Raw genomic sequence first — 25,305 nt, forward strand, 5'->3', positions numbered from 1 at the left:
ATTTACTATTAAAACCAGTTGTTAAAACAAAGTGTGGTGAAGCAGCTTTTAGCTACTATGCAGTACATCTATGGAACCAACTGCCAGAGGACATTAAAAATGCTCCTGCTGTTGGCAGCTTCAAATCTAGGTTAAAGACCAAGCTGTTTTCAGATGCTTTCTGTTAAATAATTAATATTTTTACATTTTTTATAATCTTTACTTTCTCTGCATGTTTTAAATTTACTTTAATTTTATTCTATTTTATTCCGCTGGTTTCTTTTTCTTTTTCTCCTTTTTTCTTTTTGGCATTTTATCATTTTATTATTTTAGTTCTACTGTTGTTTAATTCTTATTATTTTCTTTTAATTATTTTAATTAATTGTTTTAGATTAAAAATAAAATTATTTTATGTAATTTTATTTCTCTATTGTTTACTGTTTTTGTTTTTGCTTCTGTAAAGCACATTGAACTGCCATTGTGTATGAAATGTGCTATATAAATAAACTTGCCTTGCCTTGCCCTGGGGGATGCCCCTATTTATACTAATGACAGATGACTGACCATTACCTGCCTTAACATATTGGACTCTGTCAGTTAAAAAGTCAAAAATCCATTTCAAAAGTGAATGGTTAACTCCCACTGTTCTCAACTTCTCAATAAGGGTGTGTGACTGAATAGTGTTAAAAGCTGATGAAAAATCAGCAAACAGGATGCGTACATATGATGAAGGTAATTCCAAGTGCTTGTGTATTCCATTTAACATGGTAGTAATTGCATCTTCCACACCCCTTTTCTGTCTATATGCAAACTGAAGTGTGTCCATTTGAGTTATTGTTTGTTTTTTTAAGTGGGTCAAAACGATCCGCTCCAAACACTTCATTGCTACAGAGGTAAGAGCTACAGGCCTAAAATCATTTAAAATGGACGGTTTCGGTTTTTTCGGCAGAGGCAGAATTTCAGCTGTTTTCCAAATTTTAGGTACCGTGTGTGTCCAATGACTTTTGGAACAAGTCACAGAAAACATGGCTGAGTTGTTCATGACATGTCCTGAGAACCATACTCAGCAGCTTGTCAGGGCCAGCCGCTTTACGGGATTTGACTTGTGAGAACACCCACTCGACTTCCCTGCTACAAACACTGATTGATGTGCTTTCTGTTACGTTGTCTGGCCAGTTTGGAAAAGGCCGCAGACCGCTCTCCCACCTAGCGAAATGTTTATTCAAGGCATTTGCCTCTTCAACTGAGTGCTCAGGAATTTTTGGCTGATTACTTTGTCCAATCATAGTTTTAATTCCTCTCCATGCCATCCGTGAGTCATTATTCATCAACAGTTGTTCCACGTTTGATTTATATATTCCCTTGCTATGATTAATTTCCGTCTGTATCTCCCTTTGAATCAACTTCCCCCTGCGCCGATCATTTGCTTTAAACACCCGCTCTTTTTCCACCAACAGTTTCTTAATATCACTTGTGATCCATGGTTTTGAGTTGGCAAACATTTTTATTTTTTTTCGTAGGGATCAGACTATCCACGCAGAAGTTGATGTAGGCTGTAATTGTCTCAACGTGACTGTCCAAGTCCTCCCAGTCAAAGACCTCCCAGTCCGTACAGTCAAAACAGCCTTGCAGAGCTGTCAAACTGTCAGGGTCCCATACAGGCACTGATCTTACTTTGGGCTTCTCTTTTTTAAGTCTCTGGTGGTATGAGGGCAGTAAGTAGACAGTATTATGATCTGACCCACCTACTGGTGGCTTATTGATGGCTTGGCAGGCATTTCTTATGTTGCCATAACACAGATCAATGGTTTTTGAACCGTGCGTGGCGCATTTAACATATTGCTGATAATGGGGCAATGCAGTTGACATGGAGCAGCCATTAAAATCACCCAGAATTAACTTGGGTGTATCTGGGGAGGCTGTCTCCAGATCTTGCACGTGTTGATGTATAACCTCTGCAGCCGCTTTGTAATTTGCATCGGGGGGGATATAAACCAAGCACACAAAGAGCTGCCCAAACTCCCGTGGCAAGTACGTGGGTCGAAGGGAAATGGAGAGAAGTTCTAAGTTTGGGGAACTGACAGTGTGTCTGATGACATAGTGTTTACACCACTGTGTGTTAATATACATACAGAGACTGCCACCGATCGATTTCCCAGTGGCTCGCTGGTCTCTGTCGAGTCTTATTGGTGTCCCAAACCCTGGAAGGGAAATACTATTATCATTTACCATGTTATTCAGCCACGTTTCGCTGAAGCATAAAATACAACTTTCCCTGTATTCAAACAGGTGTTGTGTGGCAGCGTGTAGTTTGTCGACTTTGTTCCTCAGTGCCCTCACGTTAGATAAGATGATAGTTGGGAGTGGAGGTTTGAATCCCCTTGCACGAACTCGCCGGCAGACTCCTCCTCTCGATCCTCGCTTTCTCCGACTGAATTTCCATGCTGTAGACCTAAGGCATTCCAGGGGAATATCTGATGCAGGTATCCTGTCATGTTGTAGTAACAGGCCCAGCTGCAGTAACTCCACTCTCCCATAGGTAATCTTAGAAGACTCCTAACTTTCTAATTTATAAAGCGCAAACAAGCACACTTTAACACACAACACTTAGTACCACATCTAACAAAAAAAACCCAAACAAATACGGACAAACAAAGCTCCCGCACGCGTGTCAGCCGCAGAACAGCGCCACTTACAACAATCATCACAAAGTATGGATCACAGCATTGTGATGTCAGGCTCTGGGTGACTGATCAGAAGGTCAGGATTCAAACCCCAGCACTGCCAAGCTCCCACTGATGGGCCTTTAAAGGATATGGGACATGAAACATAAAAGCACGCTATATCAGTTTCTTTCCATTAAAAATATGAATTAATTGCATCAACAAACACAAAATCATCTATTAAATTTAGCAAAATCGTTATATTCGTGATGATTATATGGCATTTCTGCTCGACTTCCGATATGCATTTTTTGCAATCGGAAGAGCCACTGTCATGTGATCATACGTAACAAAAACTTTCGGGCACAGCACAAGCGGGTAGATGAATGGAGAAGTGGATGACAAGAAAATTGTTTTTATAGTCTTTAAAGTACATTGGACATCATACATTGGACATCATGGTGTATTGTGCTGCTTATGGTTGCAATAATTCCAATGGGAAATGCCCTGGAGTAAGTTTTTTTGCATTCCCCAAGGACCCGAAGCTGAGGAAAGTGTGGGCTCACCTGTGCATGCGCAGTAGGCTTCGCGCATGCGCAGTAGGCTTGGTAGGACAAATCCAAGAGGTAGGATAACTACAGAACACCTGCTGAAAAAACTTTGCACCTACTGTTTCCCACAAACTGTGTTCGGACCATTTCACTGAGGATTCTTTCAACATTAATACTCAGGTACTGAGCGATATTAATTCATGAAACATGAAACAGGAAGTATAAGGATGAGAAAAAAAACAGTTTAAATCGGGAAGCTGCGCACATTTGCGCCAGGCTGCACAAATGTGCGCAGCTTCCCGATTTAAACTGTTTTTTTCTCATCCTTATACTTCATGTTTCATGAATTAATATCGCTTTTTTTTTTTTAAATCGGATCTGCGCGATTCAGCCGTGAAAAAGGCGGCATCTGCCGAAAGGCGCGCTGTTTGCATCCCTGCACGGAGGCCAGGGGACAGGGCAGGAATATTTTTGTTGATATGAGTGATCTGGTGCGATTTCGCGACCCCCCTGTTGAAGACCTCTGCGCTAAGCGACTGAAAGCCGAGGTAAGGATTAGTATTATAATTTTGGGTGTATCAATTATTGATTATGATAATTCTGACTCGTTTCGCCATTTTGAATGTTTTCATCTCGGACTCTGGAAGCATTGTATCTCAATCAATCAATCTCGAAAAATATCAGCAAAAAAAAAAAAAACTAGCTTGCAACGGACTTTAGCTAGATCTATGATGAACTTTCAATGTATGATACAAAAATAATACTTCTTTCAACAGATCATTAGCCTTTGAGCAGAATTGTTTTTAACTTACCAGGAAGTGTTATCGAGCCGACCACTTTCAGTTTCATGAGGGCTGAATGAACTCTCACTCTCAGAATCATCTGACCCGTCAGAGTAAAGACAAGATCTATGTTCATGTGAATTTCCAGCTATCGGTTCGAATTGATAGGGTCTAACTTCACATCTTTGTGAAACATCGGGAATATCACTGTCAATGGTGTCCATTTCGGTAACCTGTTTACATTAGATTCCCAAGCGCTGGCTCCTTGGAAAGTTTTTGTTGCGTCACGGGTCACGTGACCACCTAGCTCATTAACGAATCCTTGTTTTATGCTGATGTATAAAAAAACTTGAATAATGTGATGATTTTCACATTTTTGACGCCCTGCAGTGATTTAGATGGCATTTCTTATGTCCTTTATACATAATTATGCCCAGGTAAAAATCCATGTCCCATATTCTTTAAACAAGGCAATATCATGTCTAACCCCAGCTTCCAAACAAGCTGGGGTATGCAAAGAAAATAATTTCACAGTAATGTATAGGTGACAAATTAAGCTTCTTCTTCTTATAACCTGCAAATGAATTTGATGACCAAGTCACCAAACAGGAAGTGAGGGCACATCTCAGCAACTATTTTATATATACTTACATTAACCTTGTCACATACGCTCACCGGCCACTTTAATAGGAACTTGTTCTTGAGTCTAAGATTCCTGTTCTTGGCTGGTGGGAAAGGAACCCAATGTTGCATGTTGAGATGCTTTTCTGCTCACTATGGTTGTAAAGAGTTGCTATATCCTTCCTGGCAGCTCAACCCAATCTGGCCATTTTCCTCTGACCTCTCTTATCAACAAGGCATTTTCACCCACAGAACTGTTGCTCACTCAATGTTTTTTGTTTTTCACACCATTCTGTGTAAACTCTAGAGACTGTTGTGTGTGAAACCCCCAAAAGATCAGCAGTTTCTTAAATACTCAAATCAGTCCATCTGGCGGGCGGCACGGTGGTGTAGTGGTTAGCGCTGTCGCCTCACAGCAAGAAGGTCCTGGGTTCGAGCCCCGGGGCCGGCGAGGGCCTTTCTGTGTGGAGTTTGCATGTTCTCCCCGTGTCCGCGTGGGTTTCCTCCGGGTGCTCCGGTTTCCCCCACAGTCCAAAGACATGCAGGTTAGGTTAACTGGTGACTCTAAATTGACCGTAGGTGTGAATGTGAGTGTGAATGGTTGTCTGTATCTATGTGTCAGCCCTGTGATGACCTGGCGACTTGTCCAGGGTGTACCCCGCCTTTCGCCCGTAGTCAGCTGGGATAGGCTCCAGCTTGCCTGCGACCCTGTAGAAGGATAAAGCGGCTAGAGATAATGAGATGAGATGAGTCCATCTGGCACCAAGACAAATGCCTCTTTTCCACCAAAGCAGTTCTAGGGCTGGTTCGGGGCCAGTGCTGGTTCACAACTGGTTCAACTTGCGAGCCAGCTGAGAACCAGTTTGCTTTTCCATAGCTCGCGGTGCTAAGTGAAGACACGTCATTACGTCGCTGTATACGTCAGTTACGTCGTTGTATACGTCATTACGTCGCTGTATACGTCAGTTACGTCGCTAAGTTTGCATAAACCTTGGTGCGAATATCAAAGCAAAAACAACACGGAAGAAGCAGCAGCAACAACAATAATAATAATGGATGATTTCGCGTTTGTACAGCTGCTGCTTCTCGTTGTTTAAAAATGGCGATCTTTTGTGGTCTTGTTATTGTTGTTGGTCTTAACAACTCCACCCCCCCCGCTGACGTAAGTGGTTCTTTCCTCTGGCCCAGCAGAGAGTTGGTGCTAGCCTGGAACCGGTTTTTCTGGCCCCAGAGCCAGTTCTTTGTCAGTGGAAACAGAAAACCTGGTTCCAAACTAAGCACTGGCCCCGAACCAGCCCTGGAACTGCTTTGGTGGAAAAGGGGCAACAGTGAAAGTCAGAGATCACAGTTTTCCCCCATTCTGATGTTTGAAGTGAACATTAACTGAAGCTCTTGATTTGTATCTGAAAGACTGTATGTATTTCACTGCTGTCAAGGGACTGACTGATTAGATAACTGCATAAAACAGCAGGTGTGTGGGTGTTCCTAATAAGGTGCCCATGAGTGTATATTTAGCAACATAAGCTTCAGCTGACATACTCAAGGAGATACCTCAGCAACAGCTTGACAATTTGCCTTTAAAGTTAGTATATCGCCTCATGGCGGCACGGTGGTGTAGTGGTTAGCGCTGTCGCCTCACAGCAAGGTCCGGGTTCGAGCCCTGTGGCCGGCGAGGGCCTTTCTGTGCGTAGTTTGCATGTTCTCCCCGTGTCCGCTTGGGTTTCCTCCGGTTTCCCCCACAGTCCAAAGACATGCAGGCTAGGTTAACTGGTGACTCTAAATTGACCGTAGGTGTGAATGTGAGTGTGAATGGTTGTCTGTGTCTATGTGTCAGCCCTGTGATGACCTGGCGACTTGTCCAGGGTGTACCCCGCCTTTCGCCCGTAGTCAGCTGGGATAGGCTCCAGCCTGCCTGCGACCCTGTAGAAGGATAAAGCGGCTAGAGATAATGAGCTGAGATATCTCCTCATAACAAGGACTAAGGACTTATAATAAGGACCTTATAACTAAGAACAAAGTTGCAGTTCTCTTCCTCTGTCCTAGGGGGTGAGAAATGAAAGTCCTTTGCTCTCTTACTTGCTTCTTGCAACTATATTAAGCAGAAGAAAGTGTGTTAACTCTATCAAGCTAATATATTAAAAATAATCATAATAATAATAACCCATATCCCTGACCCTTTTAAATCCTTCTTTTCCCTCATTTTCCTTTGTATTAAATTAACGTAATAATTAGCTCAATAATGTAGCCGTTGTTTTTTAAGTAAAATAACCATTTCCGCCATGAGGCACAATTTCTTTGCAGTTAAGGAAACACTGAGGTAAATTTAGTGTTGCTAAAAGAAGCAACTACGCAGCCGCTTCTTCTACCCAGAATGCACCAGCAAGAGGAAGTTGTGGTGCTGACGCCCCAGAGGCTCCGCCCACTCTAACAGGAGAACGGTACAGGCTGAGCGCGAGAAGAAGGAGGACAACGGGGAGCAGAGCTACTGCGGCTGAGCCAAATGGAGAGAAGACGATGTTGCATTGACAGGTCCGAGATAAAATGCAAGAAGTTTGGCGAGAAAACATGATGCCTTTCTGTTCAGATGACAAAGCTGGACATCGCTTTTGGATTTTGGTAAGAATTTCTTGCCGAGCGCAGTGTACGATCGCCCTTAGAGGAGTTTTAAGGTATTCCAATATGGTGGAAATGGAGAAGGTTCACTGTTGTAAAAATGGCCATGATGGGGCCAGCACAGACTCATTAAAATATTTGCCAGTCGATTAAATGTACAATATTCGATGCAACTGTGTAGTGAAATACAAGAACAAAAACTTGTTTTGGTAGCAAAGTGGAGAACATATAGCATCCATCATCGAAGAAATAGCATACTTTTACTGACTACGCATTTAAAACTGCTTTGTCCTTGAAAGGACGAACGACCTTGGCAGGACTGAATAAGAAACAAACAAACAAAAAAAATCGAATTAAATACAAAATAATATAAAAAGTCGTTAAAAATGTTGTGCGCCATCTTCAGTATGAACATTTGGGATAACATTTTTTTGAAAATTGTTAAGAATGAGTCTTTTAAGATGAAAGCTTTCAAATATATTTTGTTTTATTTAATAACGATGGCTTTTTTTATTTTTCCCCCTTTATATGTACTTTTTTATTTGACTGATTTTTATCATGCAAATAACTCAATATAAACATTTACTGGAAAGATTGAGATTTAGTCATTGTTACTGTTTATTTGTTTTTTCTTTATTTGTTAGTCTGTACGTTTTAATTTACTAAATCCGTTTCTCCAGTTGAGGTGTAGAGAATGTGATGTTACATTTTGTTTTAGCTTTGATGGGTTTTATTCAATATTTTTCTTCGAAGTTAAATACCAGGGTGTTGGCTTTTAACCCTTTGTGGTGCAGAAAACCACCATTTTCTTCAACAATTTCAGAGTATTTTAGCTTCAATTTTGTCTCCTTTGTGGTTTTATGTGAATTCTTATTTCATTTGCAAAACCCATAGGAAGAAGCCCAAAATGAAGTTACAATAAATTTAAAGATGTGTATATATTTCACAAGTCAAGTTCACCCAATATTTTTCTTCCATTGTCCACACTGTGAAATTGCATACGGACCACATACCATTGCCACATAGGTGTTAATATGCATCTTTACTTTCCTTGTACTTAGCAGTGTATTCAGTGTCTTTTGGTTTATATTCTTTTATTATTCAAACAGCACTATATGAACACTTACTGACACCCCCCCCCCCCCCCCCAGCCCCCCCCACCCCCCCCCACCCCAGGGTGGGTGGATAATTCCATTCTTTAATTATCTTTTATGTTGGGTAATTTTTAAACATTGACAATTTCATGCAGTTTTTGTATGGTCATGGGTCCTCATCAGGACAACTGTAATGTTTTATTTACATTTAATAAACAGTGGTGTAATGTTGAAGTCAAACCTGTATGAAAATCTGTAAAGTGAGTGAGTGCCATATTTGTTGGTTGGTTTAAGCATGGAGGATGGAGTGGGGTATTCTATTTATTTATTTATTTATATAATTGAAAGCTAATTTTTTTGCAACTCTTTCTGTATAGGAAGACACCACTGGTCAAAAGATGATGGAAGACTTCTTAGCTCCATATTAATTATGTAAGTGTCCCCAGCTTTTCAAAATTGCGTAGCTAAATTGTCATCTATTACTTTAACTGTTGGGGCAAACTGTACATTAGGTAACGGATTGTCTTACACTTGTGTTTTAAGGAACGTGTTCCACATGCATGCAACGATGGAGGAAAAGTAATGGAAGAATCTAATGTAAGTATTGAACTCCTGGTCAGTTTTTAGCTGATTAATTATAGAAAGTAATGCTGTATGAAATCAGTTTTATGGAATGATGAAAATCAACCTGGATGGAATTGCATCATGCTGTTTAGTACAAAATTTGCGTGAAAGGAAATGTAGACGGCTGAATTTGGTGCAATTCTGATGTAATTTTGCTTGTTGCAATAATACTTGTTGGTTTCTTGTTATTAATGTGTACAGACTGTTCTAAAGTACTGCACATGTGACTTTTTACAATCAGTAGTGATTATGACAGGCTTTAATTGGAAAGGTTATTTTTGCTTTGGAGGATGAGCAAACAGCTCATCAGCTGTATAAGGTATAAATTTCATTCATGCAGTTGTTAAAATTTTCTACTGCCGATATGTTTCTGAGATTAATGAAAATGCACGGCATCAAAACTTTGGACACATTTAATCAGGGATCCCAGACGTCCGCTATTTAGTGGAATTCCGCTATTTTTCTAGCCAAAGTGGTGGAGGTTTTTTTTTTTTAAATCTCTTGTATATCCGTTAAAAATATGTTTAAGTAAAATGACCAGCAGAATACGTTCTGATTTGGTTTGCTTGTTTATCGATGTTTTTGTCAGCTTCGTTTGTTCTCGTTGACATTCGGGAACACTCGGAAGTTAAATTGATGTAAATACCGCGAGACTGTACGCGATAGAACGAGAAAACAATATGGCTGCGCCCATTTGCTAGAAAATGTGTTTTAACTCCGTTCGTGCTTTTGTTTCTAATGCGTTGAACTTAATTCAATATGTTGTGGAAAAAAGATATAGTCCATAAAAGAGATAGTGGAACAGTGTCCGGGTTATAAGAAGTATATTCTTCAAAGCTACATTTTCATCTAATTTTTATAAATAATTTTTTGCCACTTATGTCATTGATTACAAAATATGGCATCAAATAGATACACGTTATTGTTAAATTCTGTTGCTTTTCTATGTTAAATCTATGTAAAAAATGTTCTATAGCATCTTTAAATGTTAAATTCTCAACAGCTTCAGGGGGCTTGCAGCCCCCTTGACCCCTGCTGATAGTTTCTTACATTCCTCTATTTTTTTCAATTACTGCTGGGATCCATGTTTAATATGATTATCATGGCTACAAGGTTTTTTTTAAGGGTTTTCTGATTTCTCAAACAGGTTTTATGAAGACTCAATTTGATTTTAAATGATTTAAAAATGTTTATCTGTATTAGAATAAGTAGAATGTTGGGTGGCATTAATTTCTGTTTGAATGAGGTATCTACTGATTACATTTAAACATGTGTACATTTCAAAATATTCTATTGCAAGCATTCATGATGCTGAACTTTAGCTTTTTGTGGTTGTGACACGTGACTTTTCATCATAATTTAAACTTTAGTTAAACATTTCTCAAAGTTTTTGAAATGGTCAAAGCTTGTCCGTGTACAACAAAATCAGAAATGCTTTGTAAAAAATCAGCTTCACTCTGTTCAAGAAATGTCTCTTCTATAATAAAACTCTTGCATCAGGATGGCTAAAATCAACAGCATTAGTGAGGGGAGGCAAAAGCCATGCAAGATTTCATTTTTGCTTCACACGCAGAGAGATGGATTTATTTAAATAAAACTACTATGATATTGCCCCATATGCAAATATGAAGTGAGGCCTGATACCAGTTGTAGTTGTCACTGTAATAATTTATATAGCTGTCATTATATAATCAGCCTACAGGAGCATGTACTTCACTTCCTTTTTTCCTTCGTGTATGTATGTATTAGTTATTCCACAAAATTGAGTCATACGTGAGCTGATAGCTGTGCACAGCGCCGAGTTGGCTATAAGCCATCTATGACGAGATTGAGTGGAATATTCTATCCATATTCACTGGATTTTGAGAAACGGAGCGCTTTTTTTTTTTTTGCAAATTTAGTAAATAACTTTATACAAAACAGCCAAGAAAATCATTTTTGCCTAGAATATAAAGAAACTGGTGGAATGACAGTAGCGATTTGTGAAAAATGCTATCTTGAAGAAAAAATGCTTTCTTACTATCCTCTATATATGGAATTTTTTTTGGGGGGGGGGTTCTTCTAATTTAGGGTTTTTTGGTGGTTGGCAAACCAACTTAAAAGGTGCATTACTGACTGGGCTGAAGTGTGGAACAGGAGCTAGTGTCCCCCCCCCCCCCCCCCCCCCAAAAAAAAAAAAACAATTTTAGCTATTTCTTTTCAAGACTTTTATTTTTGGGGTTTTGTTTTGGAGTAGAGTTTTTATTTCACCCTTGGTTGGTTCAGCTGCACACTCTGACATTGTTTTTGTTTCTTGAGTTGATATCCTAGTAGTAGAGTAGCCGATCAGAGCATGTGATTGCTCGTATCCAGTGAATGTCTTTTTTTTTTAATAATATACACATGCACGCACGTGCGCGTATAAATAATACACACGTGTGTGTTATCCTTTGGGATATATAATACACACACTGAGCAATCGCGCATAATTGGGTGAACTTGTGATATGTAATACACGTGTGTGCGCTTTATATATAAAATACACACGTATAATCTGTGTGCGCTATATATAATATACACGTGTGGGTTTTTTTAATAAAAATTTAAAATATAATTTTATATAATTATACACGTGTGATTTATATACATACACGTGTATAGGTGAAGTAAGCCATTTAAAATTATTAGAATTTAAGTATGTGTATCAAATACAAGATCCACTGGCTAAACCTGCCTTGCAGGTTTTTGTTTAGTCTGTGTGAACTTGGGGGGGAAGCAATACTGTCATTACGCCTCAGTATTTTACTCCTACGTTTTCAGACTATTCAGTATTAACAGCAGATCCATGGCATAGCGACTGCTATTGCATGGTGTACAGGGCCTCAGTGCTTAACTAAAATTGATGAATGACAGGCTTCTCCCCTCCCCCCCCCTTTTCTTTTCCTTCATCCAAAGGTCAGATACCATAAACCACTGTATAAATGTGCACTCCATTTTCTGCTGTGGCTGGTTTAACTGTAGTCTGGTTAACACAGTTTAAGATCAGTGCTTGATGTAAATCACACTGTGTTTTTAGAAGCGTGTTGTGCTGGCAGTGGTGTAACCTGAAATTAATTTTGGTGTGATGAACAAGTATACCCAGTAAATTCATTGTTAATCTGATCTGTACAATTAAATTGGTGACAGTAGTAGGATCAATGATGATGGAAATGCTTTATTAATAATTTAAAGTACAATCTACTTTCAGAAAATCTTTCCATAATTAGTAGTATCACCATGAATGATGTTTGACCGTTCTAATCTTGGCATTTTATTGGCTAACAGCAGCTGTGATTGAAAAATGGGGAGATGCGTTTCTGTTTGAAAACTATGAGCCAGATATCGAGCTTAGAACCTGAAAAGTAGCCTTCTAGAGTTTAATGCAAAAAAAAAAAAAGCAGATCAGGATTTATAAGATGTGGTTTCCCCCTATTATTAAACAAAGGAACACGTTCTTTAGAAACCTGTTATTAGTTTGGCAAATGTTGTTACCTAATAGGGCATAGATTTTAAGTTTGTTAGCTTTTCTTTTAAACATCCTATCCTAATTTCAGAGCCTATAATTTATCAATAGAATATAGAATGTTTATTAAATAAAAGCCTCATTATGGCCATTCGGGATTTCACAAAAGGCCATTCGGGATTTCACAAAAATGCTAATGTGGGTTTGACAGCCTTATTCTAAAGCATCCATCATTCTGTGAAATGAATTTTTGGCAGTGTCATCAATGTCCAAAGTTTGTTTCAACGTTTTTATTGTGAAGCATAGAACTCTCTCCTTTGTTTCATTCACTGATGCTACGTTTGAGTTGCAACTTGTAATTCTTTGTCTACAACCGGTAAAAATGATGGAAAACGCCCCCTCAACTCATCAAATTGGGGTAGTCTCAACTACCTGATCCTTCTCCATTTATGGAGTGGTGGCAACTCAGCATGATTGTCCTCACTGTGAAATATAAAGTGCCCTTTCTCTACTTTAAATTTAGCCCATACTAATTGCTGTTTTGTGAAAGTATTAGTCAACATTAGTTATCACAGATTGTTGCTAATGCTACTTGCAATAGCTGTCTGCTGGCTATCTTGTTGCCAATAGGTTGTATTCAGTCATGTGACTTTTTGCTTGTGAGTTCATTTCTGGTGAATGAAGTGGTGGTTAGGCAAACCAATTTGGCTGGCATTATGCAAAGATCTATAGATAGTTTTCACATGACGTCACAGAGTCGGGGATTCCCTGGTGGCGGCCATCTTGGAGGGCAAGCTTACCGTACGGGTCACTGAGCACACATTGTAGCGCGCGAGTTACATTCATTTACATATTTACATTTATAGTTACATTACTACTATTTAAAGCTAGCAATGGTGCACACCTGTTGTATTCACGGCTGTCGTAATAGGTCAGATGATGAAGTCAAGTGGAGCTTTTATGGAATTCCCACTGTACGGGAGCACGAAGGCGAGCAAACAAACTCGGCATACAAAGGAGAAATCTATGGCTTGCGAGAATCAACCGCAAGGATTATCAGCCTTCCAAACACAGCAAAGTCTGCTCCGATCATTTTATAAGTGGTAAGTTGTTTAAATAAACAATCAATTGTGTTTTGGTTTGTTTTTGGAAACCAAAACATCATGTAAACAATCTCTGGAGAATGCCTAACTGGAACCGCTGAGTGTACGTTTACATTGTAATGTACACTTAATATCGCTTGCTTGTCACGTTTCTATTTGAAACTTGTCACTTCACTCACGCAAGGGTCATTTTTGAAAAACATTTTTAGGTCTATTCAGTATGATTTTAATTTGTGTTTGGGATGCAAACAGCGCGCCTTTTGGCGGATGCCGCCTGAATCGCACAGATCCGTTTTTTTTTTTTTTAGGGGGGGCGTTGGAGTGTCTGATTATAATTTCAAAGTAAATTCTGTATTAAAATTACTAAATAAGCAAATCCGTTACAGTCCATGAAACAGGAAGTATAAGGATGAGGAAAAAAACAGTTTAAATCGGGAAACTGCGCACATTTGTGCAGCCCGAGCGGTGTGCAGGACTGCGCAAATGTGCGCAGCTTCCCGATTTAAACTTTTTTTTTTTCCCTAATTCTTATACTTCCTGTTTCATGGACTGTAACGGATTTGCTTATTTAGTAATTTTAATACAGAATTTACTTTGAAATTACAATGATACTCCCAACGCCCCCCCCCCTAAAAAAAAAAAAACGGATCTGCACGATTCAGGCAGCATCTGCCAAAAGGCGCACTGTGAATATATAAAGTGTCTGATATATACAAGTCTTTAAAGTTTGAAGTCAGTTTCAGGCTTTGGAAGTTTCAGGCTTTGGCAGCCCTGCATAGTCACTTGAAAATGCATCTTTGTCCACTTCGTAGGGGTCAATCCCCCCAGTCAAGGCCAGTTTGGCTGCATACCGTTGTCGTGAGATGTCGTCTAATGTATCTATATACTTCTGTTTGCTTGATTTTGCCGATATTGATCTTTATTTTAGAAAACTGACTGTATAACTTCATAAATTCGTCCGAGATAACGTAGCCGGTAGTGGCGATGGTCCGTTTTGTTTGCCCTCCAAGATGGCAGCTGGGGGGCGTTCCCCGGAATGCCGTGACGTCAGTGAAAACTATCTGTTGAGAGTCACGACCATTTTTTGCAGTTTAGAGGCCAATGCATGGTTAAGACACCTTCCGAAAGTTGCTCCTTGCAATGGGATAGATCTTTACATGCTAGCAAAGAGCGATTTATTCCTGGGAGTTGGAAAATTTTCCATCCATTGAGTTCCCATGACATCTTTAAGTACCTGGTGCTGCAGACATCGTTCTATGTGGCTAAACAGATGAAAGCCTGGAAGAGCATGGACATGTACAACTTTTTTTTCTTTTAAATGTGTGGCTGGATTAAAGATCTGGGGATCAAGCCACTACAAGATAAATCCTGTCTTTATGCCTGGGTAAGTAGGCATTTTTGGGCTTTTTGTACGCATCTTTGCAGTGGTTGCTAGGGTGCTACAAGTTTTAGTACCGCGTGTAAACAGACCACAACCACTCGATTCTCACTCCTCCCTGCTCTTCTCTTCCAGGGAAATCATTCAGAAAGGTCCACAGAATCACCTTTAAAGACCTGGGTATTGGTGAAACAGGATGGAGAAGTTATCATGGTTCACTGTAACTGCATGGCCGGGGAAGTGGTTTCGTGCTGTTAACTTGTAAGTTCTGCTTTTGTGTTTGTGGATCGTCTCAATTATCTATCTAGTTCAGTGTAGGAGCCCAATCTACATCATCCTTGTAAAGATTGCTAAGACATCCTGATAAAGTGAAAACATGCGTTACTTTACAATGTGGCAAACATGATCAAACAGATAAACACATCTGAGAACTTAAGCGTCTCCTGAACTTCAAAACACCATGTAATAATAGAAAATGATGAGAAAAGTCATTTGTGAATCCAACCGAAATAATTCAGAGGAATTTGCAAACCTTTCACAATGTTATCACTGCAAATTTAAGTGTTGTTCGATTCGGCTCCCTTTGATCACAGCGAAATGTTCACAAGCCACCTTTCCCGTCATCTTTTGGTAAAATCCTTTACTCTTTCACCCTTTATCACTTCACGGGGAACCCGGAAGAAACTTATCAGTTTCGTGGTTTGTTTGATTCGAACAGCCCAAAACAATGGAGGCGTAGGCTATTTTAACAATTAGCAAGGTGCCTCAGTGATGGTAGTGGTTTATGAACACTGAGCTTAGCTGACCACCACTTTATGGCATGCATATTTAATGAGGCAGATGTGACTGCAGATGCAACCCACCTATTCAGTACTATCAGCTAGCTCACTTGTTGTCTAGCTACTTAATATTGTCCTCTGCTGTTGCTGTACTGTGATTTCAGTCCAAGATGCTGCATGAATGTTTGAAGTTCACAGTACAAGTAGCCACTCAGGATTTTAACTGTAAACGTGTGGTTGTGTTTGCTTTTTTTATAAGCTTTATGTGCTGACAGATCAAATAAAAGGATCACTCTGGTGGCATCAAGGGTGTTTTTTCTTTGTTTGCCTATCAAACCTCCTTTTTTTTTTTTTCTTTTCTTTTTTTAAAAATACAACTTGCAAATTTCCACTTACAAGGCACCATGAATGCAGCAGGAGACCCCCCGGTTTCCTCTAAAATTCTGGTTTGGCACATGTGGCACTGCCCATGAATATACATGTTCATATCAGGCCATCCTTAAAAAAAAAAAATCCGTTTCCTGTCCACCGGGTGAGCAAAAAAATTCAGTCGGGAGGGAGGGATTTTTTTTTATTTTTATATATATATAAAATATTAGTGCTGTCAAGCGATTAAAATATTTAATCGCGATTAATGTCGCGACTATCATAGTTAACTCGCGATTAATCGCAATTTAATCGCACATTTTTGTCACATGAAAAACCATTGTAATTCTCTTATCAGCATAAAAAAAGTGAATGGGCTTGCTCACCGTTCGAACTACGGGGGTACTCGGGGGATCCGAGATCCCCTGAAACAGACATGAGATCCCTTGAAAACATGATTTGGGAAATGCTGGGGGGTCTCTAAAATATTGGCAAAATGATGTTTATTGACATAGCAATCATGTGTAACGGGAAGCATTTGCATATCCGAAGTGAGCGTGCGATGGAGATCCATGCTCTGAGACAAGCGCAAGCACCCCCCCCCCCCCCCCCCCCCAAGGGAAAAAAGGGACCCCCCCCCGAAAATATCGGCATAGTTCGAACACTGGTTGTACCAATGTTTTTTTTTTTTTTAATTGCAGAGCATAACACGTCTTGTCACAGCCACTGCAAAGTGGGGCTGAAGCCGCCGATGGGAAAACAAAACCTAAGCTGAGCACCGTGGCTCTTCGGGGGAGGGCAGAGGACTCTGGCTGTGCGGGGCGTGGCATCATGTCACAGAGCGTTAATCTCGCAATAAAAAATTATCGCCGTTAAAATTGAGTCAAGTTAACGCGTTAATAACGCGACATTTTTGACAGCACTTTTTTATATATGTGTATATGTATGGATGGATAAGAAACTGCAATGCTGTTTGCTTTTCTTTCAGTACTTTATTACAAAAGCAGACATTTAATAAAATGACAGTTTACTCAACTGAAACTTGTACAAAAACTTTAAGTTAGCATTTTAAATGCTGACTGCAACATTTACAAAACTTTTACAAAGGTACTTAAAATGTCCGACACACGGACTTTTTGTAGTTCTAAATCGACCGTTAGGCCTAGTTCGGATGAAATTACACTATTAAAATGATCACTGAATGATTTTTTTCTGAATCTTTACTATTTTGTTGTTCGCGAGAATACCATTTTGCGATTTCACGCTTAAGCAAATGTTTGAAAACTCCGGATCTCCTTCCTTCATGGTGGCTGCCATTTTTTTGTGCTGCACGGCGCATGCGCAGAGCTGATTCAATTCTATATTCTGCGCGGAATGCAGGGCTTTCCACAAGCGCCGGCTGCCGGCCGTACAGCCGACTACACAATTAAGTCCAGCTGGCTACTTTAATGACTATTATTTTTGTAGCCTACAGGCTCTAAATATTAATTTTCGATTTTAATAAAATTAAATGTTTATCTAACGGACTGACAATGTCAAACTGAATCGCACTCATTTAAGTTGTGATTCGCGCTGTTTGTACCGATAACCACAAATTCCCCGCCGACTTCGTTGATCAGGGAGAGTAACTCATCCGCGGCCCCGACATGCGGTGTGCGTGCGCACTCGGCGGAGGCAGTAGTGTGTCGGAGGGAACAGAAGCAGAGAGAACGCTTATTTTGTCTCCGGTAAACCAGTCTTCTCTCGTTCAATTACGTGCTGGCATCAAAAGACACCGTTGGTTGTAAATGAAACCAAACTGAGTCGTTGGAGTGTATTTTCATACACAAATGGAGAAATGTTCGCTGAGTGTTTGTGTAGCCACCACTGCAGACCGTTGTCGTTGTTAATTCATAGCATGCTCAGCTGCGTGAATGTGTCATGCACCGAAAATAAGAGATTTACAAGCCAGGCATGCCTCATGATGCAATACGCAAGAAAAGAAAGATGATTTACTGCCATTTTACTTTGTATTTGAGTAAAGTGAATAAATAAATGGTCTGTGGAAAATGCATTTAATCCTGGGAACTGCGTGCACAGGAGTTTTTGTGTCCCCCCGGCTGGCTACTTATTTGTCATGGCTGGCTAGTACGAGCCTTAGTGGAAAGCCCTGGGAATGCGTAAATGTCAAGTTCGATTTTAGATTTATGAACCCGAAAAAAAATGTTGAAAAACCTGGGGGCGTCGTGGCTCAGGTGGGTAAGGCGCCACACCATGGACCCGGGTTCGATTCCGACCCGAGGTCATTTCCCGATCCCTCCCCGTCTCTCTCTCCTGCTCATTTCCTGTCTCTACACTGTCCTATCCAATAAAGGTGAAAAAAGCCCAAAAAAATCTTTAAAAAAAAAAAAAGTGTCAAAACCGGCGTTAAAAAAAAATTTCAACCGCACAAACGGCACTCACCTGGCCGGTGGACCGGAAACAGAAAACTTTTTAATAATGGCCTCACATGCGAGTATGAAGGTAGACACCCTTGTGAGCCCACAATACTGACATGCTTGTAGATAAATCACCTAGTCACAGAAGAATAACCCAAGCCTAACAGTTGGAGAATAAGTGCTTTATCACAAATGTTAGCTGGCTAGCTTGTTGCTAATACTACTTGCTATTATCCACTGGCTAGCTCATTGCTAATTCAATATTGTCAGCTAGCTCTGAATCAGGGTCATTGGCCAAATATGTTGACGCACAAGGAATTTGGTTCCGGCAGTGGGTGTCTCTCTAGTGATACAGAAACAGAAGAAAACGTATATGTACTAATGCATCTCAAACAATTTGAATATTGTGAAAAATTCATTTTGTTTCATAATTTTAATTCAAAAAGGTAAACTTTCAAATTCTATATTCATAACATGTAAAGTGAAAGTTGAAGCTTTTTTTTTTTTTTTTTTTTTGATGTTTATGGCTTATAGTGCATGAAAATCAGAAATCCAGTATCTGATTATTTGGATATTTCCCAAGATCAGTCAAAGGATTTGCAATACAGAAATGTCCAACCTCTGAAAAGTATATTCATTTATACACTCTGTGGTTGTGGCTCCTTTACCACAAATTACTGTATCAATGTAGCGTGGCATGGCGGTGATCAGCTTGTATCACTGAGGGGTTATTGAAGCCCAGGTTGCTTTGATGGTGGCCTTTAGCTTGCCTGTATTTTTGGGTTGGGTATTTCAACAAACCATTTGGTAGTAGTTTTGGCATTGTAGGCAGGTGCTAAGTCCTACTGGAAAAGGAAATCGCCATCTCCAGAAAGCTTTTCATGCTTCTATCTGCTGACATGCTCTAAAATCTCCTGGTAGATGGCTGTGTTGACTTTGGACTTGATAAAATGCAGTGGACCAACACCAGCAAATGTCAGGCACCCCAAATCATCTCAGACTGCAGAAACTTAACACTGGACTTCAAACACCTTGGATTCTGTGCCTCCCCACTCTTCCTCCAGCCTCAAGGACCTTGATTTCCAAATGAAATACAAAATTTACTCTCATCTGAAAAGAGGACTTGGACCACTGAGCAACAGTCCAGTTCTTTCTCTCTATTAGCCCAGGTAAGATGTTTCTGGTTCAGGAGTGGCTTGATATTAGGAATGTGACCGCTGTAGCCCCTTTGCTGAAGATGCCTATGCATGGTGGCTCTTGATGCACCGACACCAGCCTTTGTCCACTCCTTGTGAGACTTTCCCAAGTTCTTGAATGGACTTTTCTTGACTATCCTTTCAAGACTGTGGCCATCCCTGTTGCTTGTGCACCTTTTCCAGCCAGCCTTTTCAGCAATGACCTTCTGTGGCTTCATCTCCTTGTGGAGGGTGTCAGTGATTTAATCTTCCGGACAACTGTCAAGTCAGCAGTCTTCTCCATGATTGTGGTTGTGTGCACTGAACTAGACTGAGAGATGCATGGTATTTATACTGTTTTACTCAAACTTGAAATGAAATTCTCATCTTTTGAGACATGCTTTTTAATTTTTTTTGTGCTGTAGGCCATAATTATTAAAATATGCTTAACATTTCAGTTTGTGTAATGAGTCTAGAATATAGTAAATTTTCACTTTTTAATAACTGATGGAAAATATTTCACCTTTTCATGATATTCTAATTGTTTGAGAGGCACGAGTATACGTACAATATAGACATTATGCAAACTACAATATTCTATCCACATTCACTGGATATGAGCAATCGAGTGCTTCGATAACCTAATGGTAGAGTAGCCAATCAGCTCATATACCATCAGTAGAGAAAAACAAAACGGCAAAGTGTGTTGCTGAACCAACTGAGGACAAAATAAAAACTCAACCCCCCCCCCAAAAAAAAAAAGGTGACAGTATTTGATGGTAAGAGCATATGTTTTTCAAGAATTATTCTAACATTTCTCACACATTGCTACTGTCATTGCACCCGTTTGTTTACGTTCTAAGCGGAAATGATTATCGGCAGTTTTGTATAAAGCTTTCATTTATCGAATTTGCAAAAAATAAAGGTGCTCTCTCAATCTAGTGAATGTGGATAGAATTAAACAATTATTCCACTCAATCTCGTCATACATGGCTTATAGTCATGGCACTATGCACCTCGTTGGCTATCCGCTCATGTATGACTGACTTGATTTAGTGGAATAACTTGTCTATATATTGTCCTGTTTATAGTCAGTGTGCAAGTTATTTACAGTATGTGGCGTATATACACAAGATAGTCAAGCTAGAGTAGAGATTGTCCTCTGCTGTTGCAATTTCAGTCCAAAATGTTTCATGAATGAGGTTCACAGTACCAATAGCCACTCAGGCCTATAACTGTAAACATGTGGTTACAGTAGCTTTTCATAAGCAAACAAAACTCGCTTACATGGAAGAATCGGTGGGTGGGTGTGGTTTTTATTTATTTATTTTTTAAATATATTGAACTTGGTGAGGTGCAAAATGACTGACAACATGCAAATTTCCACTGGCAAGGCACCAAGAGTGTGGCAGTAGACTTCCTTCTTTGCATTCTGTTTCCTGTAAATTCTAGTTTGGTACATGTGGTGCTGCCCACTAGTGTATATGCTCATATCACATGCACGTATAGACACCCTTGTTAGCCCATGACACTGACTGTTTGCAGATACACAATCTTGTCACAGAAGAATAAACCAAGTCTAACAGTTTCTTTCCTTAGAGAATAATTGCCTTTTATTTCTCTTAGCATCTGTTGGTTTGTGGACGCTGTCATGAGTGTTGGGAAAAGCATACGGCTTGGTAAGTCCATGTTCTTGATCTTGTCCACGCGGCTTGTTGCATTATATGCTTGTTGTTGGAAAGGGTAGTGGTATGGGATCTCCTTATCTTAAAGTAGACACCTATGCTTTGAGTCTTAAAAACTAATGTGAAAAGTTCAAAGATGTATTATGACAAACTTTTAAAGGATTTTAAACTACATGGGCAGCCATCACTAATGGAAAGGATTAGGAAGTTTGATATAGTTGAAGATTTTATGGCAACCTGGCCTCAGAAATGTTTGGTTAAAACTATAATTTTTTTAATCAAATTGGCACTTGGTCATTGCATTGTTTTGCTCTGGACATGAAGTGGAACTTTTATTTAACTGTCCAGAAAGCTAATGGCATCTTTTTGTATGGAATTTGTCCTGATTTTGTGTAAGCGTGTTTTTTGACTGACTCCCAAAGTGTTTAGGGATAAAAGAACTGGAAACCGTTACGTACTTTTAACCAATATCCAATAGTTCTAAAATAGTTTATAAATGGATTTGGGTTGCGCCTTAGCTTTGAGACTCCTCAAAATGGAGGTTAATTTGACTAATTAGATGAATGTTGTGAATTTCACCCAGTATATTCACTATCAGAATTTCAGTGGGTCAAAAGTACATGGACCAAGTTGACTGCCTCTTTAACAAGTCAGAAGTTTCCAGAAATTAATGTAATGATTTTTAGAGGCTTATAATGGGTCTCTTGTCATCGTTACAAATTAAATGGGGGAGTGCCTGTGGCTGTAAAAGGGCCTACCTTTAGAGCAGAGCCCCTTGTGTGCAGGTTTCCCTTTTTTTTTTTTTTTTCTGCCTTTATCATGGGGAAATCTAAGCAAGTTTGCCAAGTCGGGGGGGGGGGGGGGGGGGGGGGGAGAACGTGGACCTCTGCAAGTCCTTTTCCTCTTAGGAGCAATTTCCAGACAATGGAAGGTGCCACAAGCATCATTTTAAACAACTGTATGAAGAAAACCCTGGGATCACATGCACTGCACTGATTCAGAAAGGGGCATAAATTAATTCCCAGAGATGAAATTTAGTACCGGATTTCTCCAACTCTTTCACCAGTTCTTTTGTTGCTGTTGTCTTGGGGTTCAGTTGACTGAGTAGGAAGTGGTGATGTCCTGAAATTTTTGTATCCTACTGAAAAAACAAACTAGTTCGCTTTAAGATTACTCACTGTGTACTTCTATATTAATTGCTTTGAGTTAGTATAGAGTTAAAGATGAATACATTGAAGATGTAAGCCTTGGGAGCTCGTCAACAGTACTTTTCCCTTAACTTTGAACTTTGGTGTTTTGTTCTCAGACCTACATTTTAAAACATTCATTTGTATTTCATCTGAATATAGAAATGCCATTGCATTGTTTTTGCGTTTTTATTTCATTAAGGAAACGTGCCGCTTTGGCATGGCCATCTCCGTTTATGGCCAGTTATAACCTTCCCCCATTTTTAGCATGCTGCACGTGGCTCATTAGAAACTCAGCTCTCCATTCAAAAAGCCATTGTTGCTTTTTTTTATGTATATATTTTCCCCTTTATAAATAATTTCCAAACAATTGAAGGTACCACAATCCATTTGTACAAACAATTACATTAAAATAAAGTTGGGATCACAAACACTGTTCCAGAAAGGGGCACAAATTAACTCCCGGGGATAAACGAACTTCGGTACCTGATGACTTCAGCTCTTTCACCAGTTCTTTTATTGTTGTCATGGGATTCAGTTGAACCTTTCAGACCAAAGTATGTACATCCACCATTAAGAGAATCCTACACTGAATGTATTGGAGTGGCCACATGTGAAGCCCTGACCTGAATCCCATAGAAATTTGTGGACAAATGAGTGTGTCCAAGCAAGGATGCCAACAAACTTGACTGAGTTACATTAGTTCAGTCAGGTGAATATTTCGGCAAAGCAAATCGAGAAGCTTGCGAAAGGCTACCCCAAGCATTTGATTCAAGCTCAAACACTTAGAAGGCAATGCCACCAAATACTTGAAGCATATGTACACCTTTGGCCCACTGAAAATCTAATATTAATAAATCAATTTTCTTAGCTATTGTTTTGAAATGACCTCTTATTGAAAAAGTAGATAACTGATTTTAACATGTGAAACATGATGTTTGAAGTTGTGAAAAATTTAATTTGAATGACTTTAGCCTAGGTATATGTAAACCCTTGGCCTCAAACATACTAGTTCGTATCCATTTTTAAGTTCTGATTTATCCAATAAAGTCTTGCATGCAAATGAAATTATTCATTCAAGATAATTTACCAGTATTCTGCAAATATACAGCTTCCTGATTAGGCTAAGCCTTAATTTTCTTAACCTTAACAAACACAATTAACCTTCAAATGATAACTTGTAGATGTTTGTGCTGCCTTTTGATAACTTCAGGAAATATAACAAGTGATTTAATTACATTAATTAGCATTTATGTCTAGAAACACTTGTACATTCTACATAATGAGACAAATTTGACCATGACTAATCTGCAGAAATTTACTACAGCTAAATACAATGATGAACAGTGATGCTTCAAGAATATAAACTGCACAAAATTTTCACAAGTTATTCGGCAGTTTCCAATTACAGATAGGACATAGTAAACCAGGTGTGTTATAATGTGGTAGAATTACTGTAATGCATTCTTTAGATGAAGCTAACTCCCAAGCTGCAGTGATTGCTAGCTGTGACTAGCTAGAGCAGTGTTGATTGCATTGAGGTTGAAATTGTTGGTTGCTGCTGTTTGTCATTGCATCTTATTGACTTTTTAGTAGTTTGTGCTCATAAAATTGGCACAAGATTACATTGTTCAAAAGAAGTACAGCGCAAGTTGCTAACATTGTATAGAAGTTGCACTTACTGGCTGGATGTATAAAATTGCTGTGTAAACCTTTTGCATCAAAGGCATTTGTTGCTTTGTCACTGTTGTACAAGAGTTATTCAGGCTACCCTTATTTCAGTGAATTGAGTATAGATAACAGTAATTCAGTATAGTTAATATTAGGTTGTCAAGTCTAATATTGTATTGTTAACTTGAGCTAGCTTAAGGATGAGTTCATAATGTGTGATGTACATAAATATGCTTTGTGGTTACATGCATTTGGGGTTTACATGTTTTTCCCTTTTTATTTCATTAAGACCCCCTTCTGGACAAACAAGTGGAGACTACAGCTTTATTATGAAGATGACGGCTGATTTTTGCTTTTGGATTTGCCAAATAACTGTTTTTGTTTTCAATGTAACTTTGATTGCAGTTGTATCCTGCTGGTTAATGTGTCGAAATGCCCCCCAATGTTTTAACGTTTTGTTAACTTTTTACAAAGCTGTTTTTGTTTCAGCTGATGCATGTATGATTATACTAAGTTGAGCATACTTTTCTTTAAACTTAAATAAAACTAGTTTTTTGAACGATATTTGATTTTTCTCTCATTTAATTGGGGAAATGTGTCTAAGCTGACCTTTCTTAGTTTAAAAAACCCAAACCTTAGTACATCGTAAGTGCATGCTTAATTTGCACTTTATTTTACATTTCTGGATTACTACCAGTTAATTTCACCTAGTCAAATCATGGCTTTACAGATTAAAACTTGAGTTGTTTATCCACAACCCTGTTACATATTTACAGTTTAGTCACACTACACATTTTAAATTTATTAAAAAGCCTCTAATTTTGACTTGCCTGAGCATTCCATGGTTAGGGGGAAAATTATAAAAAATAATAATAAAAATAAATGCACAATTACAAAATATTCAGATATGCTGCTGAATTTAAAGAATGTAGAATTGTGGTTGTGCAAATATGAAAAAAATTAATGGTACACTCAATTAGGAGTGTGTCTCTCTTTCTATATATTATATATGCACAGATCTTACGTAAAGCATGAAGATGCCTTAAAATGGTGTCCTCCCGTAGTCCAAAGCTCTAAAATGGCTCCCAATGTCTCATTTCCTGTGTGAGCAGGAAGTGATGTCCTGAAATTTTTGT

The 25,305-nt window shown here is 39.1% G+C and overlaps 1 long non-coding RNA gene across 1 annotated transcript; it reads left to right on the forward strand.

Annotated features, from left to right (window-relative positions):
- The first annotated feature begins 7,013 nt into the window (after positions 1-7,013).
- LOC132888075 (uncharacterized) lies at positions 7,014-24,731 on the forward strand. The gene is made up of 6 exons (XR_009654899.1): positions 7,014-7,212; positions 8,681-8,735; positions 8,847-8,900; positions 15,025-15,150; positions 21,253-21,305; positions 24,459-24,731. It is a non-coding gene; the product is annotated as an uncharacterized LOC132888075 (long non-coding RNA).
- Positions 24,732-25,305: the final 574 nt, after the last annotated feature.

The sequence above is a fragment of the Neoarius graeffei genome, chromosome 6, assembly GCF_027579695.1.
Source record: "Neoarius graeffei isolate fNeoGra1 chromosome 6, fNeoGra1.pri, whole genome shotgun sequence".
Taxonomy (NCBI): domain Eukaryota; kingdom Metazoa; phylum Chordata; class Actinopteri; order Siluriformes; family Ariidae; genus Neoarius; species Neoarius graeffei.